We start from the raw sequence: 19,930 nt of genomic DNA, 5'->3' as shown, positions 1-19,930 counted from the left end.
CACATTGTCTACCTTAAATTCATACAATGTTATGTGCCAAACATATTCACTGTTTAAAAGAGAAAAAAAATATAAAACCAGTCCGCAAGTTAAAGGCCAATATTATGCATAAAGGGAAAGCAGAACAGTTCTTGGCAAAGTGCCTCTGGTCCAAGGTCAATGGTGGACTTCATCCTAGGTTAATAGTGAACACCATCCTAGGTCCCTGGTGAACATCAATCTAGGCCAGTGGCAGACGAAGCAAAGGAGTAATTGCTGCCATGTCCTCCACTGCCAGGTATTTATTTCTGTTTCTTGTTGGACAAGAACACTGAGGAACAGAGGGCAGCTCTGCTCCCAGCAAATGTGCGCCACATGCACAAGGAAGACATCCTCCGTGGCTTCTGATTCCGTTAATCTCTGAAAAGCCATGCTACATAAACAGGTATTTCCTTGCTTGATTGTTTATGATTATTCATAATGAATCAAATGGCGATTCAGTCAACCCAGCCTCTCTTTATTCATGGAGAACAGGTTGTTGGTGGCCAGAAAGATGCCTTTTGATCTTCATGAGTATTGAAAGAAATAGTGCAGTACATAAATATCATCAAATCACCACCACTATAAGTGCGCCTTGTGTAGGGGAAATGGATGAGTAGGAGTGTTGACCTGTTTGTTTTTTTTATACCGAGGTTCCACTGGACAGGGAAGCCTGGAGTGCTGCAATCCATGAGGTCACAAAGAGTTGGGACACAAGTGTGCAACTGAACTGAACCGAACACTGGTCATTGGAGAAGGAAATGGCAACCCACTCCAGTATTCTTGCCTGGAAAGTTCCATGGACAGAGGAGCCTGGTGGGCTACAGTCCATGAAGACGCAGAGAGCTGGACACGACTGAGTGAGCACACTGGTCACTGAAGCAAAGGGATCACCCAGTCACTTCAGCCTTTAGATAATTTTTATCACCTCATTAGAACCCATAACAACCTTGGAACGATTTCCAGGGACTTGTAGCCTGCAATTTAATAGAAATAGATTTACTCCTATCTCCCAAGTCAGAACTCTCAGTCTCACAGCTTTGACAGTGACAGGCTTGTTGGGTTAGCCTCCATAGAAGAGTGAACATAGACTTGAGCTGAAAAGCTCATCACAGTGTCTAGGTTTATGTTCCATCTTAGTAGGCAGAACGAGCTGACATGCGTGCATGCTAAGTGGCTTCAATCGCGTCTGACTGTTTAGGACCCCATGGACTGTAACCCGTGAGGCTCCTCTGTCCATGGGATTCTCCAGACGAGAATACTGCAGTGGGTTGCCATTCCCTCCTCCTCCAGCTTCCCAACCCACGGATCAAACTGGCGTCTCTTATGTCTCCTGCATTGGAAGGCAGGTTCTTTACCACTAGCGCCACCTGGGAAGCCAGAACTAGCCGACAAACACTCTCAAATCCTTGCTGCCATTTCCGAAAATCTGAAATTTAATAGGAATACTCTGGAGCAGGAAAATAACGTCATTCTGGGGCAAGACAGTGAAAGGAAGTTCTCAAGTTCCTGTGCAATGAGAACCGACCCTCCTCCTGATAAGCTGGAAAGAATGTATTTTTCAGAATAGCAGTTGCCTACCATCTCCCAGACGCAGCTAATGTGCTCTATGAAAATACTGTATCCAGAACAGTAGCTAAAATTAAGGTACTGAATGCTAGGTTTGTGACAGCCTGCTGTCATCTAAATGATCCATCCAGATTTTGCGAGAGGCCAGTCTGGTGCGTTAAAATGGGATCCTAAAGAAGACACCATTTGGAAGGATTTGGTCAAACTGAAAGATCTAAGTCTTTAGGGGTGGCATTAATCTCTGTGGTCTTTCTGAAATGAGATATTTACTACCACAGTCAGAGAGGGTAGTTTATTGGTTTTTTTTTTTTATATGTTCATTTTTATTTATTTGACTGTGCTTGGTCTTAGCTGCGGCATGCGGGATCTTTCGTTGTGGCATGCGAACTCTTAACTGCAGTATGTGGAATCTGCCTCCCTGACCAGGTTACATGGTCGTGAAACTGATCTCTTCTTGAAGCTTAAAACAGCACTGAGGCTTTTAGCATATTAAGTAAGACCTAGTTGGCTGCCCATTTATTTTGCCCCAGGAAACTCCATGTCCTCTTACTCACTACCGACCCCTTAGAGACCCCACTAGAGACTAGCCCCCTCCCCGACATCAGTATAAACGCACTGTCCTTCCCACAGTCATGCCGTCTAGCTCCTGACAGTGATTAAGTGCTGCCACTTGGCCTCTGCTAGCCTGGGGACCCCGTTATCCCCACCGGAGAGGCCAGTTCTGTAACCACATCCCAACAGTCAGCCCCAGTCTGCAGGGGACGACCCGCACCAGAGAGCCTCTGATGCTGGTGCCCCTCGCCGGGCATTCCTCATCCCCAGGGGACACAGGGAGCAGACGGTACTTGGGGACCTATTCTCAGGCACCCACTTCTCTGAGCCTTTATTCTTTGCTCCAGAGTCTGCTATGGCAGTTCTGCCATCTTTACTTCATCTTTTACAGTCCCAAACAAAACCAACCGTGAATAATCACTGGAAGGACTGATGCTGAAGCTGAAGCTCCAATACTCTGGCCACCTGATGGAAAGAGCTGATTCACTGGAAAAGACCCTGATGTTGGGAAAGACTGAAGGTAGGAGGAGAAGAGGGTGACAGAAGATGAGACGGTTGGATGTTATCACCAACTCAATGGATGTGAATTTGAGTAAACTCCAGGAGATGGTGAAGGACAGGGAGGCCTGGCGTGCTGCAGTCCATGGGGTCACAAAAAGTTGGACCTGACTCAGTGATTGAACAGCAAGCACAAATGCAGGCCGGCACTTTGTCCAAGATCCTAGGAGTCATCTGAGGAGGGTGTCAGAGCCGACTGCTGGCACTCCTGCCTGGGAGTTAAACCCTGCGGGATGGGAGAGGGCCCCCCAGCTGTGAGCGGCACCCTCCTGCAGGCTCTCGCTCGGGGTCCTGTCGGGATGTGTCAGCAGGTTCTGCAGCCACTCGGGTTCAGAACCCCTCTCCTCTCTTGCTGGCTCAGCTTTCCCCCAGGCATGCTGATATATGACCCTAATTGTGGATCCCGTGGCCAGACCCAAAGGTGCAGGCAGACCCTTAGGAAGACAGGGTGTTGTCCTGCAAGGCACCCTCTTGCCACGTGGCCTCCAATCAGACGGGTGCCCACCAACTTCCAACCAGGACTCGGGAATACAGCAGTCACATCCACCTAGAGAAACCCAGTGTAAGCCTCAGGGTCCCACTCCTTCACTGCTGAAGCCCTGAATTTATCTTCCCACTGAATCAGCTCCTCTCGTTCATATCATGCTTGCTCAGTCACCCAGTCGCATCCAGCTCTTTGCGACCCTGTGGACGGTTAGCCCGCCAGGCTTCTCTGTCCGTGGAGTTTTCCAGGCAAGAACACTGGAGTGGGCTGCCATTTCCTCCTTGAGGGGATCCTCCTGACCCAAAGATCAAACCTGAGTCTCCTGCATTGGCAGGCGGATCCTTTACCACTGGCACAAAAAAAAGCAGCATGTGTGGAGAGCATTGGGTTGGATGTGAGAATGTAAGAGACATGACCGTGCCTTCCTTGGTGGGGCTCCGGTGGATACTGGAAAGCAGACAATGACATTGGGAAGTATTAATGCAGAGGGGTCAGTATTTATGCCCAATCTCTTGCGGTCACTGCCCCATCCTTAAACATACGCAGACATGTCCAGGCTTCACTTTGCAGAGGGCAGCTCTGTCCACAACCAGCAAACACAGAACACAGGCTTTCGGTATATTCCCCGCTCACAGCATCACTGGAGAATTTCCGCTCCTCCCTTGCCCAAAACTCATCTTCAGATTTCTCAGTCACAGACTTTGCTGTTTATTCTCACATCTCCATCCTTCCCCAAGCCCTCAGATTGGTCACACCCAGCTCCCTTGGCACGGGACCACCTTCAGTGAGACCCCTTCTGGTTAGACCCGCCAGCCTGAGGCCATCACAGCTTCAACCGTGGCCCCCTCCCAGCTGAGCCTTGTGAGCCTGTGAACTCGGGGCCACACCAGCACCGTGGGAAGGCTGGCAACGAGCGAGTCTGCTCTGTTCAGAGTTCAGGACGCATTTGCCTGTGTTTAGCCAATAAGCTCAGAACCGGAGACAACAGCTCAGGCTAAAGAAGGGAACAGACACTCCGAAAAGCAAGTACAAACTCCAGGAAGACAAGAGACAGCGCAGTTCCTGACACAATGCTGTCAATTCCCAACAGGGAGAGCAATTCCCGGCTGACTTAGGCGACCTCCTTGATGCTCCCACGAGATCCTCCTTGGCGCCCTGAGCCCTCACCCTCCCAGTTCTGTAACTAAGGCTTCGCTGTCTGTTTCTCTCACTGTGTTAAACACACCTCGAGAGCAGAAACCATGTCTAAGCATCACCGCCCCCCATCCACCTGGCCGCCCCTGGGGGCTGGATGGGAAAAGCGTCCCTTCCGCAGAAAGCAGGAAACACTTCTGATTCAAGGTGACCATGACCCCAGCATATGTGAATCTGGGGTGAGCCAAGGAAACGGGCCAAACCGCAAGGAGCTGAGAACTGGAGGAGCCAGGACAGAGGAAGCAGCCGGGATAGCGGCGTGTTGGGAGGACGGGGCAGGGGCCAGGAGTGCGGGGAGAAGAGGGACGCGGTCGGGATCACAGCAGGACCCTAAAGGCCACAGGACATCACTGAGACCCAGAGGACTTCAGGATGCAGGCTTGGACTCACTCCATCCCAAGATGACAAGAACAATGGAACTGGAATGCTAGGCAGAAGGGAAAGACTCAGGAAACTTGGAACGAGAAAGCTGGGTCCAAGCGGGGTCCAAGCTTGGCCTTAGTCACAAGGTATAAGGCAAGAATCTGACACCTAAACCAAACAAGAAGTCAGCGCAGCAAGGCCTTACCAGACACATGACTAGGCAACGCGAAGAGATGCAGAGATGTTTCTCAAATGGATGGATGGATGGATGGAAATAAAAAGGGTTTAAGATGCTAGACCATCTAGAGACCAGGCCAGGACTCCTTAGATTCCCACCTGCCAGGAATCAGGTCGGGTCCAAATTTTGGATCAAGTACGAGCAGGTGGCCACTGCTATGGAGATTCTCCATGCCACAGGTCAGGCGTCAGCCACCAGCACCTGTGTTTTGGCAGAGATGCAAGAACAGCAGAAGCAGGGGACGTTTCATAGAGGAAAACGCTGACGGCTTCAGGCGTGTCCTGAGTCAAGGCTGCTGGACTGAGGAAGCTGTAGATGGAGTGACTAGAATTGGGGCGTCCTATGTGGTTAAGTCGGGCTTCCCACGTGACTCATTGGTAAAGAATTCGCCTGCCAAGTAGGAGACGCGGGTTCGATGCCTGGATTGGGAAAATGCCCTGGAGAAGGAAGTGGCAATCCACTCCAGTATTGTTGCCTGGAGAATCCCACGGACAGAGCCTGGCGGGCTACAGTCCATGAGGTCACAAAGAGTCGGAGGCAATTGGGAAACTAAACAACAACAAACAACAATAACATGTGGTTAGTTAGGGGTGTATATTGCGACTTTCTCTGGCTGGTCTTAGATTGGAAGCAGGGACAGAATTAAGGACGCTGTCAGTTATTATTCAAGTCCTGGCCACTGTGGACTGATTGGTGGGGAGGTTATTTTTCCAGTTTGGTTTCCTGCATCGCTCCCTGAGACCAGCCCGACATCCTGTGAGTCTGTCCTGGGTGAGCTGCTGCAGGCTTGTAGATCAACACGGTTTTTACGTATGGTTGGCCCACTGTCCGTGTGCATGTTCAGGGCCTCAATGGATGGACTCCTTTCCCAAAGCTACATCAAGAGATAGACTTCTCGAGAACAGTCGGGGAATTGTCTCTGTTGCTATAACTTAAACAAAAATGTGTCTACTATTTTTAATGCCTGGAGACTGATTCAAATCCAACCTGGATCTGGAAACTCAAAACCAATCTGGGGTGATATTTCAGGCAAGCGCGAAAAAAGAGAAAAACAACTTCACCCGCCTCAACTACACAATAATCAATTTGGATGCCGCACCAAGTGGTGAATGAAAGAAGCCAAAAAGGCATTTCTCAACCTGTGCAGTGGGTTCTGAGCTCTGCAGGAGACACTGAAAAGTTAGCGAAGATTCAAACGGAAGGGACTTCGCTGGTGGCAGGGTGGTAAAGAATCTGCCTGCCGACGCGGGGAACACAGGTTCGATCCCCGGTCAGGGAAGACTCCACACGCGCCACAACCGCTGAACCTGAGCCCCACAAAACACAGCCACTGCAATGAGAAGCCCACTCCACCACGTGGAAGACTAGCTCCCGCTCGCCGCCACCAAAGAAAGCCCGCACAAAGCGACAAACATCCAGCGCAGCCAATAAATAAATACAATTCATAAAGGACGGACGTCTTCCTTCTTAGGCAGAAATTCTGACAAATTAGTGATACATTTCACATGCTAAATAATGTCACCAGTATAGATATAACCTAAGTGCAGCCACATACCCAGGGTTGTAGGGTATATTTGGGGGCTGAATTTGACCTCAAAAGTGCACACAGAACCATTTTTTTTAAACAACAGAGGAACGAGATTCCAGGATAAGTTTAATCTTTGTAATAATTTCCCTTTAAAAAACAGGCAGCTTATCGGTAAGAAAGCCTCCTATTAATCAATCTGACAATGTTACAGCCACATTTTCACAGTATATGTTCATAAACTTTAATTACTGGGATTAAAAGACAGCAGCACATATGGTAAGACTATCTTAAAATGTAAAGTGACAGATGTCTATAAATATTAAAACTCTGTAATTATCAGTATAGTTCATTAATTATCTGTCTTTGGATCTTAAAAATAGGAATGATATTTATTCACAAACATTCAGCCATTTAATGAATAAGAATTCATCTGAGGAAAACAAGGTGTGGCAAGCTGAGGCCTTTTTAGGGTTAGTATTTTCTTTTAACCATCATGCAGTCAGAAGTGGTATGGTGACTTTTAACATGTTCTCATAGTGGGAGTACTGCAAACCAAAACTTAATTTGGATTTAAATAGACTGAATTTCCTCCCTATTTTTTTCTGAGAACTAATGAAAAACAGTATAATTAGTTGGGTCATGGATACAGATGGGAAATAATTTAAGAGTATGACCTGACCTGTTTGATATCAACATTAATATTAGAGTATATAAAACAGTAACATTTGGCTTTCTTTCCACTAGGGAACCTCATGGGATCTGAGCAAGGTTATTGATAGCTTCCTCTCAAGGCTCTCTAAGCCAGGATATTTCAAAAAATGTACTGTTCACACTAAATGCCTGGGGATCTGGGTTCAAGGTAGGGCTGGGGTTTGCATTTCTGCAGAGATGCTAGGCTTCCAGTCCCAGGACTTAAGGATAACAAGGTCTGGACCACCAGACGCCAAAGATTTTAATGCATCTTATACCTATCAACGCCTTTATACACCTTGGCATGTAAAACACTTTGCAAGCATCTCTAAAGAATGTGTGCGTTACAACGTCTGCCCTTTCGCTCTGACTCCTTTGTATGAGTTGTTCAGTCATGTCCAGCTCTTTGTGACCCCATGGACTGTAGCCCAACAGGCTCCTCTCTCCATGGGATCTTCCAGGCAAGAATACTGGAGTGGGTGGGTTGCCATTCCCTTCTCCAGGGGATCTTCCCAACCCAGGGAGCAAACCCAGGTCTGCTGCACTGCAGGCAGACTCTTAATCTGTTCCTCAGGCAAACTTCCCAGGGGAAATCTCTGTGAGCCCGGCAGGGGAAATTTCTGCTTGTCATTGACCACAATTATCCCAGCTCGCAAAGAAATACCACCACTCAAAATGGTCATCCTAAGTGTGAATGTGGGAGGATATTGTAATTCTGATGACTGAAATACAGGTGCCTTTCTATTATGAGATATTCTGAAGTAGCCCAGTCAAAGATTTCTGCTTGCCTTTTCAAATTATTCACAAGTGAGTACCCTTGCTTTGGGCTATGGGAGGAGATTTGTTCAATTAGATTCATTCCTTTGAACAAGGGAGCCGCATGGAGGTCCAAGCCGACCCCGAAGGTGGACAGGCATCATTCCTCACTGGTTTCTGTTGACACAGCGCCAGAGGCTGGCTGAGAAGAAAGGGCAGTGGGCATCTGAGACTTGGAATTCCAAGACTGTCCCAAGTCGAGGTACCGAAGCCAGAAACCTGCATACTCTTTTCTCCTCCAGCTCATCCTAACCCCCTAAGGGGTTTTTCATGCCGGACTTTGGGCTCCTCTTTCCTAACACAAATGTGCCTGACCTATGCTCGCATTTCTTACATTGGTGGTTGGACAGTATCCAGTGTTGCACGAAAGGAAAGAGGACTGTTTGTCTGAGTCATCTCTCCATCTTCTCACCTTCACGTGTCCCCTGCGCTTCAGGGTCCCGGCGGACGCCACCTCCTCCACGGAGCCTTCCAGGATGCCCACAGCTCACTGAGCTCTACCCTTGCAGGACGAGGCTGTTGGGTCTCAAGGCACTCACCTCCGTCTGCCTGGTATTATACCTGAGCACCGGGTCTCTCCTGAAACACTGCGAGCTCACAAGGGCAGAGTGTCTCGTGCATCTCAAGCAGGCACTCAGGGAAGATTATGGAATGAAGACATGAATAAAGGCTACTATATCCTAATGCCTGTCAAGGTGTTATTACAGACTACAGTAAAGCTTGTCTTATCCCTATCACATGTGTTACCTTATCTTCCATAACTCTAAAGCCACTTACGTAGCATGTAAGCATTTTCACACAGTATTTTTTTAACCAACATAAATTTCCAGTGTTGTACGATGCAGGTGATATTTGGGTGGCCAGTGCCCCTGTTCTCGTGCCCCCAGCGTATACCCAGCAGTTGTCTGCCTGCACCCCAGTTAGAGACACACAGGGCAAGATTCATAACGTGAGCACAGCATGACCAGAGCTCTCTAGCCCAGGTGAGGAGAAAAACCCTCAGCTCTGAGAGTTCTACTTAACATATTAACAGAGTGAGTGGGATTTTTTTTTCCCTTTCCTCTCCTCCTCTCCTCCTCTCTTTTGTTTTAAATGACCAATCTTTGTCCCCACAAATGTTTTACTAGATTCAAATTGCCATTTTGTTTCCTAACTTTTCATCTAGATGAACTTCTATGGTTCTTAAGAGTCCTTCTTGTTCTACTTCTTGTAAGTTTTCACCTCTTGTTGTCTGCTTCCCAACTCTCCGAACTGTTTTTATTGCCTAACCATTTGCCACAGACTGAATGTTTACGACCCTCGGAACTTCATCTGTTGAAACCGGACGCCCAGTGCAACGGTATTAGGAGGTGGAGCTTGGAGAGATGCAGAGCCCTGGCGATGGGGTCAGTGATGTTCTACAAGAGACCCCAGAAAGCCCCTTACCCCTTTCACCACACGCATGCGTGCTCACTCAGTCGTGTCTGACTCTGCGACCCCATGGGCTGTAGCCCACCAGGCTCCTCTGCCCATGGATTCTCCAGGCAAGAATACTGGAGTGGGTTGCCATGCCTTCCTCCAGGGGATCTTCCCAACCCAGGGATCGAACCCAGGTCTCCCGCATTGCAGGCGGATTCTTTACTGTCTGGGCCGCCAGGGAAGCCCAGGCATACTAGAGTGGATTGCCATTCCCTTCTCCAGGGGATCTTCCCCCAGGGATGGAACCCGCGTCTCCAGCATTGGCAGGCAGGTTCTGAGCCACCAGAGAATCCTTCCACTTTATGAGAACACAGTGAAAAGACAGCTGCCCAAGAGCCAGGAAGCAGGCCACCCGCCCCGCTCCCAGCAGACACTGAACCTGCCAGAGTCTTGATCTTGGACTTCCACCCTTCAGAACTGTCAAACTCCTATTATTTATAAGCCACGAGGTCAGTGACATTTTGTTAGAGCAACCTGAATGGACTAATGCAGAATCTAAAGTGGTACCAACCACAGTCCTCTTTTCTTCAACTTTATTTTTTAGTGATAATTTGTTTTCTGTTCTTTCATCAGCGTCTCGATTTTATAAATTTTCTGTATCATCACTTCCTCTGTTATCTCAATTATTTTTCCATTTAACGTCTAGATGATCCAAAACCAAAACAGAACAAATAAACAAATAACCAAGTTCAGAGGATTACATTGCAAATACCTGTGGGCTCACTACTCCATCAAATTGGCTTCGGATTTTAATTTTCCTGGAAAATAAAAATAAAAGTAGGTTAAGCAAGGTTTTTTTTTTCTATTCCTGTTTTAGTAGAAACAAAATGTTATCATGAATTGATGTTGAATTTTATCAAGTGCCATTTCTGTGTTTTCCAAGATGCTCTCATTTTTTCTCTTTTAATGTTAGTGTGATAAATAATGTGAACACGATTTTCTAATTTTAAACCATTTTTGCACTTAGCAATTAACCCAATTTGTTCATGAAGAATTCTTTTATTTCTATATTGCCGAAGTTCAGTTTGCCAAATTTATTTAGGATTTTTTTAATGATGTTCACAAATGAGTCTTTGTAACTTTCCTTTCACTGTATGAGTTCGTGAAGTAAGTTAGAAGCCTCGCCTCATAATCTATTTTAAAAAGTCTTTCGACCATTCAGATAATCAGTATGCACTGAACATTTCTGGGGTTAGGTTTTGGGAGTGATTTTTAAGTACTGATAGAATTTTTCCATGATTTTTTATATTCAGCTTTTCTCTTCCCCTTCCAGTCCCTTGAGAGGTTATGTGTATTTGGGAAAACTGTCCATTTTATCTGTTTTCCCAGCATTGGTATTGTGTTGTGAATAGCACTCCCTCTTGGTTTTCAAAAATCTCCGCTCCATCTCTGGCAACGTGTCTCAGTCTTAGTGCATTTTTGTCTGTGCTTTATCTCTCCTTTTTTGCTCCATCTTGCTTGCAGGTCTTACCATTTTATTAGTTTCCTCAGTGAATCAGCTTTGAGTTTTATAATCTCCTCTATTGTTTCTTTGTTTTCTATTTTACCACATTTATGCTTTCTATTAATTTCATTGCATTTACTACTGTCGGGTTCACTCAGATGAGTATATAATTCAGCTACGGCATTTAAGATGATAAACACCACAGTCATTACCACTTCTGATGCACCCTGCCTGTTTCTGTGTATTTTATTTTCAGTTACAGGCTTATTTTCTAAGTGGAGAAGCAGTTTGGGGTTGTGATAAAAAAGATGATTCTGCCTCTTGGAAGAGTTATTGTATCACTCTGTGCCTGAATTTCATTATCTGTAAGCTAATAGAGTATCTGTAATATCATTATCTGAAGATGGTAGTTCTTCTGTCATAGGGTTGTTATGAGCATTAAACTGGCTAAAACGTGTAAGATGCATTAACCAGTGCCTGGTATCTAGTCACTGCTCAAGTAACATTAGCAATTATTATTCCATTATAACTATTTTATTGTCTGTGCTTTAGACGTTTTTTCCTCATTTGCAAAAACATGAAACTCTGCTGTCTATTTGTTATTAATTTCAAATTAACAGCAGTGAGGTAAGAAAAGGTGGCCAATATGATAAAAATGCTTTGGTATTTGTTGGTATTTCCTTTGTGACCCTAATTATGTTGCACATATGCCTAAAAATTACGTCTATTCTCTATGGGGCATAGGGTTGTTTTTTTCTTTTTTTTATATAGCCATTAGGTCACACCTGTTGTATTACTAAAATCTTAGATGTCTTTGCTAAACCTTTACCTGCCTGATACATCAACAACAGACAGTGATATGGTTAAAAACTGCTCTTTGCACTGATGCTTTTGTTTACTTCTCGGTCTCTTCTGTCAATATTCACACTTTACATTTAAGACTTTGCTACTAGGTACATGGGCTTCCCTGGTGGCTCAGAGGTTAAAGCGTCTGCCTGCAGTGGGGAAGACCGGGGTTCAATCCCTGGTTCAGGAAGATCCCCTGGAGAAGGAAATGGCAACCCACTCTAGTATTCTTGCCTGGAGAATTCCATGGAGAGAGGAGCCTTAGAGGCTACAGTCCATGGGGTCTCAAAGAGTCGGACAGGACTGAGCGACTTCATTCACTCACTATTAGGGACATGCTATTTCAGAGTTATATTCTTAAGTGAATTTGTTCGTTATTTAACAGTTTTCATTATCCCCAGCAGTGCTTTTCGCTTCCAGCTCTGTGATGTCCAATATTGTTATGACTCACAAAATTTGTTGTTTTTTGGTTCTGTTTTGGTTCTGGATAGTATATGTTTGGTTTCAGTTGTTTGATTCTTTACTTAACCTTTCTAAGTCATTATGTTTTAAGTACGTCTCTTGTATACACAATACAGCACACTTTTTTATCCAGTTATGTTTGCCAAGACTACTGATATGCTGGATTTATTTCTACCAGCTTATTTTCATGCTACTTTCCATACTTTTCTTTGCTTCTTATTTCCCCTTGCCTATCCCCTAGTGAATTGATAATTTTCATCATCATTTCTCTCTTATTTTCAACTCATTTGTAAATTATATGTTCTACTTTTATTCTTTTAGGAGTTACTCTTAATACTCATGATGACTATTTGATTTAAAGCCAAATTTAGTCAGTATCCTTATTCTCTTTTCAACTGACACTAGGATTTCAAAATGCATTTTTAAATGCCTATTACCTTATATGTTATATTTTCCAGTGGTTACAACCTTGTTTACACATTCTCAAGTCAGTTATTATTGTTGTTGCTATTAGTTTACATTCAGTTCAGTTCAGTTCAGTAGCTCAGTCGTGTCTGACTCTTTGTGACCCCATGAATTGCAACACGCCAGGCTTCCTTGTCCATCACCAACTCCCAGAGTTTACTCAAACTCATGCCATTGAGTTGGTGATGCCATCCAGACATCCTCATTCTCTGTCATCCCCTTCTCCTCCTGCCTTCAATCTTTCCCAGCATCAGGGTCTTTTCAAATGAGGCAGTTCTCCGCATCAGATGGCCAAAGTATTGGAGTATCAGCTTCAGCATCAGTCCTTCCAATGAACACCCAGGACTGATCTCCTTTAGGATGGACTGGTTGGATCTCCTTGCAGTTCAAGGGACTCTCAAGAGTCTTCTCCAACACCACAGTTCAAAAGCATCAATTTTTCAGCGCTCAGCTTTCCTCACAGTCCAACTCTCACATCCATACATGACCACTGGAAAAACCATAACCTTGATTAGACAGACCGTTGTTGGCAAAGTATTGTCTCTGCTTTTTAATATGCTGTCTAGGTTGGTCATAACTTTCTTTCCAAGAAGTAAACGTCCTTTAATTTCATGGCTGCAATCACCATCTGCAGCAATTTTGGAGTTCAAAAAAATTAAGTCTGTCACTGTTCCCAGTGTTTCCCCATCTATTTGCCATGAAGTGATAGGACCAGATGCCATGATCTTAGTTTTATGAATGTTGAGCTTTAAAAAAGTCAACTTTTTCACTCTCCTCTTTCCCTTTCATCAAGAGGCTCTTTAGTTCTTCTTCACTTTCTGCCGTAAGGATGGTGTCACCTGCATATCTGAGGTTATTGATATTTCTCCCAGCAATCTTGATTCCAGCTTGTGTTTCATCCAGTCCAGCATTTCGCATGATGTACTCTGCATATAAGTTAAATATGCAAGGTGACAATATACAGCCCTGACTGTATATTATATGCATTAGTTTACATAGCTAGTGCTTTTTAAATTTAGCCACAATGTATATATCTGTTTGCTTTCTATTTTTTCTTGCAATTTGGTCTTTCCTTCTAAGTGTGGTTTTCTTCTTCCTCCTCTGTCCATGGGATTCTCCAGGCAAGAATACTGGAGTGGGTTGCCACGCCCTCCTCCAGGGGATCTTCCCAATCCAGCGATCAAACCTGCGTGTCTTACATCTAACCTGCATTGGCGGGGTGGGGGTGGTTCTTCGCCACTAGTGCCTCCTGGGAAGCCCACTGTCAGGTCCAGTTACCCCCAAACCAAGAAATGACCATACACTGACACCCTTGGTCTGGAACCACGGGCTTTTCCTAAACTACTCACGGGCACCAGGGCGCAGCGGCTGCTGCCCCAGCCATTCATCTTGTCCATCGAGAGGGAGCCGAAAGGAACGTGACCACAGCCACCCCACAAACACCTCAGACACGGGGATTCTCAGGCATGCGCTATCGAACCACTGCTTTGCTGTATTAAGAAATAAAAAAATTAGCTTGAAAATATCTCCAGGAAACCAAAACCTATAAACATTACATTAACAAAGAAGCAAACAGAACTTTAAAACTGAAAAACTCTATAACTGAGATAAATTACTCAAAAAGAGTTTATGAGCAGGTTAGACATAATAACTAAAGAGAACATTATTGAACTGAATGTTGATGCTGGTCAGAAGAAATTACCTAAAGTGTAGCACAGAAGACAAGAAATACAGAAAAGAGGATAAAATCATAGAAGGAAGAATTAAGAGGGCCTTATATACTTTTATTGAGAGTCTGGAGAAGATAAAATAAGTAAATAAAAAATCATATTTCAAAGACACAAATCCACAGATTTAAGAAGCTCATCAAAGCCAAAGCAGGAAAAAAGAAAATCCAGCTTTAGACATATAAAAGAAAATGAAAACAAAACAAATTTCTGAAAAGCCCTAAAAGAATATAAATTATTTTAAAATTCGAAGAGGAAGATCTTAAAAGCAGCCAGAGGGGGGAAAAACAAATTACTTTGGAAAGAGTTATAGTCGGGCTTCCCCTATAGCTCAGCAGGTAAAAAAATCCACCTACAATGCAGGAGACACAGAAGACATGGGTTCAATCCCTGGGTTGGGAAGATCACCTGGAGAAGGAAATGGCAACCCACTCCAGGATTATTGCCAGGGAAATTCCATAGACAAAGGAGACTGGCGGGCTACAGTCCATGGGATTGCAAAGGAGCTGGACATGACTGAGCCACAGCAGCAGAAAGAATTACACTTAGATAATTCCTAAGTCTTTAACAGCAACAAAGGAAGCTGAAAGGATGAGATTTTTCCAGGTGTTGCATGCTTAGTCACTAAGTCGAATCCAACTCTTTGTACCCAACGCACTATAGTCTGCCAGGCTCCTCTGTCCATGGGATTCTCCAGGCAAGAATACTGGAGTGGGTTGCCATTTCCTTCTCCAGGAGATCTTCCTAACCCAGGGATTGAACCCGGGTGTCCCGCATTGTAGGCAGATGCTTTACCCTCTGATCCACCAGGGAAGTCCAACCAGGGTTACCATTAAGAGACCATAATTGTCAGCCTAGAATTATTTCAGGAAGGAGGGCAAATAAAGACATTTTCAGACAAACAAAACAGAATTTGCCACAAGCAGAAACTCACTACAGGAAATTCTGAACAATATACTTTTGACAGGAAAATGACCCTATATGAAATGCCAGAGATGAGCAAGGAAAGAATAGCAAAAGAAACCATAAATGTTTGGCTAAATCTAACACTGACTGTATAAACCAATAATAATGACGTCTTTGGGGATTCAAAAAATGATAACAACGTCACTGGCATAATCTCTGTGAAGGGAAATTTGGCAATATCTATCAAAATTACAAATGTATGTACCCTTTGATTTAGCAACCCCACCGTGAATTCTAGGAATTTATTTGAAAGTTACATAGTTCTCAAGATTAGTCATCCCAAATGTTTTGATTGCACATAAGAATATTTCAGAAAATATGTGCACACTTTGTAGAACTAAGAGAATTCTGAAATTATGTGATTCTTTCCAAATTCTTTGATTCTTACTGGTTCTGTGTTTATACCCACTGGCTTTAGAGCAACTTCCATTTCTAAATGCTTTATAATTGAATCACAATTTAAATGCATTCAGAAGATCATGTTATTTAGCGATTCCATGATAGTTGATCTATGAAGTAGTAAATCTTTTTAATATTGTAAACGAACTAGCCCCTAATTTATGACTCTTAACTGAAGAAAATTTTCCTGTTGATGTGGATTACATTTCAAAAGCTTTTAGCTTCTTTTTTTGGCTGAAATGAATTTTCCCTAAAAGCAGTTTAATCAATGGTGATTATGCTTACAAACAATCTCAGATAAGCTTGTATAACCCACAATGAGCTGAAAGTAGTAAAAAGCAACACTTACTATGGCTAGAAATAGAAAATGGATGAGAAGAAATATTTTTCTTCAATGTTGGTGCCTCAGGAAAAGTAAGGAAAAAATAGTGTAGACACAATTAGATGGGAAGACAGAGTCCTCTGTGAAACTCTGGGGCCTCTCAAGGGCTTTAGAAGTTTGTGGGGAAATTATAAAATGTATGACGTCCCTTTTCCTTGGCACAATGTCTAACAGCATAACATTTTTGCTCTGAGTCATGGTTATCGTCATTGATGGTGCCCAGTGGAAGCTGAGAAAGAAGGAGAGGAGGGCTAACCGTGTCTAAAGGAACCAAGCAAGAACTGAGAGACCGGGGCCAAGAGAGAGAAAGAGAATGAGTCTGTTACCAAGAAAGCAATTGCCTGAGACTAAATAAGTGGAATTGTAAATGGTAAAAAAGAAAAAAAAGAAGAAAGGAAGAAAAGTAGACAGGGGTAGATATGTCCCCTAGGGATTATCACAATCCCCAGCCCTCATGTAAATTCAACAAATATTTACTGCGCAGAGCAGAACTGGAACTGAACAGGATAGAAGAGTTTGGGGGTCAATGTTAGTTACCCCTACTGACCACCAGGTGGCATCATCATCTCATGACCTCTCTGGTGTCGCAGGTAAAACCTGGGGGGCTGGAAGGGGAGGCGTTAGTGTACAAACCCTGGATTCGTGTGCCTGAATGTTCCCCGCCAAGGGTTCAGAAGTGGGTAAGAACCTGTACGAACGTTCTCAAATCAGGCGAAGTGTGCTGGAGTAGTCTTACAGCTGAAATCTGGGTCCCGAACGCCCTATAAATTTTAACCTAAACTCATTTTGTTCAAAAATTTGCCCCCTCCTCCGCCCAGAACTACTACATTTGTACATTTCTAACCATTAATATCAAGCTTAAAACACATGGAATGGGTGACTGAGCGGCAGCTTTGATGATCCATATTCAGAAAGAACCACTGCTGCAAGATGCTACCTTTTTAGTGGCAGCTGTGAACTGACCTATTTCCCCAAAATACAATTATTCCAAGCTCCATTATTTCAGGCTGATTCATATATGAATATTCCTCTGGGTATTACTAAAATAAAAATCAAGTGAAACAGATTAAAAACTATATTTAATGGTCCCTAAAGAAACACTTCAAAAAAAAAAAAAATCTGCCCATGCTAGAGAATGATACCAAAGTAGCTTAAAAGTTTCAAGAAAGTAAAGTAGAAAGAAAAACAAAATGTTCTTGTAATACGTTAATGAAGATTTGGATAAATCCTGAAAAGAAGATAGAAAACATAACAGAGATACATCTTTTCTCCCCCCACCCTTTTTTTTTTTTACTACACCATGTGGCATGTAGGATCTTAGTTCCCACATTGGGGATAGAACCTGTACCCTCTGCATTGGAAGGGGGAAGTCTTAACCACTGAACTGCCAGGAAAGTCCCCCACCTCTATCTCTTTTTTTCCCCCATTTACCTAAGCAATGACTGCTGAGTTTTCCAAATTTGTTGGCATATTGAGTGCAGCACTTTCACAGCATCATCTTTTAGGAATTGAAATAGCTCAACTGGAATTCCATCACCTCCACTAGCTTTGTTCCTAGTGATGCTTCCTAAGGCCCACTTGACTTTGTATTCCAGGATGTCTGGCTCTAGGTGAGTGATCACACCATCATGGTTATCTGGGTCATTAAGATCTTTTTTGTATAGTTCTTCTGTGGATTCTTGCCACCTCTTCTTAATATCTTCTGCTTCTGTTAGGTCCATACCATTTCTGTCCTTTATTGTGCCCATCTTTGCATGAAATTCTCCCTTGGTATCTCTAATTTTCTTGAAGAGATCTCTAGTCTCTCCCATTCTATTGTTTTCCTCTATTTCTTTGCATTGGAAAACTTTCTTATCTCTCCTTGCTATTCTTTGGAACTCTGCATTCAGATGGGTATATCTTTCCTTTTCTCCTTTGCCTTTTGCTTCTCTTTTTTTCTCAGCTATTTGTAAGGCCTCCTCAGACAACCATTTTGCCTTTTTGCATTTCTTTTTCTTCAGGATAGTTTTGATCACTACCTCCTGTACAATGTTATGATCCTCTGTGCATAGTTCTTCAGGTACTCTATCAGATCAAATCCCTTGAATCTATTTGTCACTTCCACTGTAATCGTAAGGGATTTGATTTAAGTCATATCTGAATGGTCTAGTGGTTTTCCCTACTTTATTCAATTTAAGTCTGAATTTGGCAATAAGGAGTTCATGATCTGAACCACAGTCAGCTCCTGGTCTTGTTTTTGCTGACTGTATAGAGCCTCTCCATTTTGGGCTGCAAAGAATATAATCAATCTGATTTTGGTACTGACCACTTGGTGATATCCATGTGTAGAGTCATCTCGTGTTGTTGGAAGAGGGTGTTTACTATAACCAGTATGTTCTCTTGGTAAAACTCTGGTAGCCTTTGCCCTGCTTCATTTTATACTCCAAAGCTAAATTTGCTTGTTACTCCAGTATCTCTTGACTTCCTACTTCTGCATTCCAGTCCTCTATAATGAAAAGGACATCTTTTTTTTTTTTTTTTTTTGGTGTTAGTTCTAGAAGGTCTTGTCTTCATAAAACCGTCCAACTTAAGCTTCTTCAGCATTAGTGGTTGGGGCATAGACTTGGAATACTGTGATACTGAATGGTTTGCCTTGGAAACAAGCGATGATCATTCCGTCGTTTTTGAGGCTGCAACCAAGTCCTGCACTTTGGACTCTTTTTGTTGACTATAAGGGCTACTCCATTTCTTCTAAGGGATTCTTGTCCACAGTAGTAGACATAACGGTCATCTGAATTAAGTTTGGTCCATTTTAGTTCACTGATTCCTAAAATGTGGATGTTCACTCTTGCCATCTCCTGTCTGACCACTGCTAATTTACCTTGATTAGTGGACCTGACATTTCAGGTTCCTATGCAATACTGTTCTTTACTTCCATCACTGGTCACATTCACAACTGGGTGTTGTGTTCACTTTGGCTCCGCCTCTTCATGGGCTTCCCTGGTAGCTCAGTCAGTAAAGAATCTGCCTGCAATGCAGGAGACCTGGGTTCGATTCCTGGGTCGGGAAGATTCCCTGGAGAAGGAAATGGTAACCCACTCCAGTATTGTTGCCTAGAGAATCCCACAGACAGAGGAACCTGGCAGGCTATAGTCCATGGGGCCACAAGAGTCGGACGTGACTGAGCAACTAAACCAGCACCACCTCCAGCCTCTTCATTCTTTCTGGAGTCATTTCTCCATTCTTCTCCAGTAGCATATTGGGCACCTGCCAACCCGGGGAGTTCATCTCTCAGCGTCGTATCATTTTGCCTTTTCATACTGTTCATGAGGTTCTAAAGGCAAGAATACTGAAGTGGTTTGCCATTCCCTTCTCCAGTGGACCACATTTTGTCAGAACTCTCCACCATGACCCATCCATCTTGGGTGGCCCTACTCAGCATGGCCCATCGATTGATAGAGTTAGACAAGGCTGTGATCCATGTGATCAGTTTGGTTGCTTATCTGTGATTGTGGTTTTCATTCTGTCTGCCCTCTGATGGATGAGGATAAGAGGCTTGTAGAAGCTTCCTGATGGGAGGGACTGGCTGTGGGAGAACCTGGGTCTTGCTCCAGTGGGCAGAGCCATGCTCAGTAAATCTTTAATCCAAATTTCTGTTGATGTGTGGGGCTGTGTTCCCTGAGGAACCTGGTAGTCTTTGCCCTGCTTCATTTTGTACTCCAAGGCCAAAGCTGCATGTTATTCCAGGTATCTCTTGACTTCCTACTTTTGCATCCCTGTCCTCTATGATGA

General features: G+C 43.9%; 1 protein-coding gene across 3 annotated transcripts in view; it reads right to left on the bottom strand.

Annotated features, from left to right (window-relative positions):
- The window catches only part of DCTD (dCMP deaminase), a 117,872-nt gene that overhangs the window by 78,663 nt on the left and 19,279 nt on the right, over nucleotides 1-19,930 (bottom strand). For 2 of the 3 annotated variants that reach the window (XM_070460096.1, XM_070460098.1), the window contains one exon: nucleotides 10,181-10,226. The exons of the other annotated variant lie outside the window; for it this stretch is intronic. The gene's annotated coding sequence lies outside the window, so the exon portion shown is untranslated. The remainder of the gene's footprint in view (nucleotides 1-10,180; nucleotides 10,227-19,930) is intronic. 3 annotated transcript variants of the gene reach the window in all.

This window comes from Odocoileus virginianus, chromosome 32 (genome assembly GCF_023699985.2).
Source record: "Odocoileus virginianus isolate 20LAN1187 ecotype Illinois chromosome 32, Ovbor_1.2, whole genome shotgun sequence".
Classification (NCBI taxonomy): Eukaryota; Metazoa; Chordata; class Mammalia; order Artiodactyla; family Cervidae; genus Odocoileus; species Odocoileus virginianus.
Note: the sequence above shows the minus strand (reverse complement) of the source record. Positions and strands in the feature narration are given on the sequence as shown.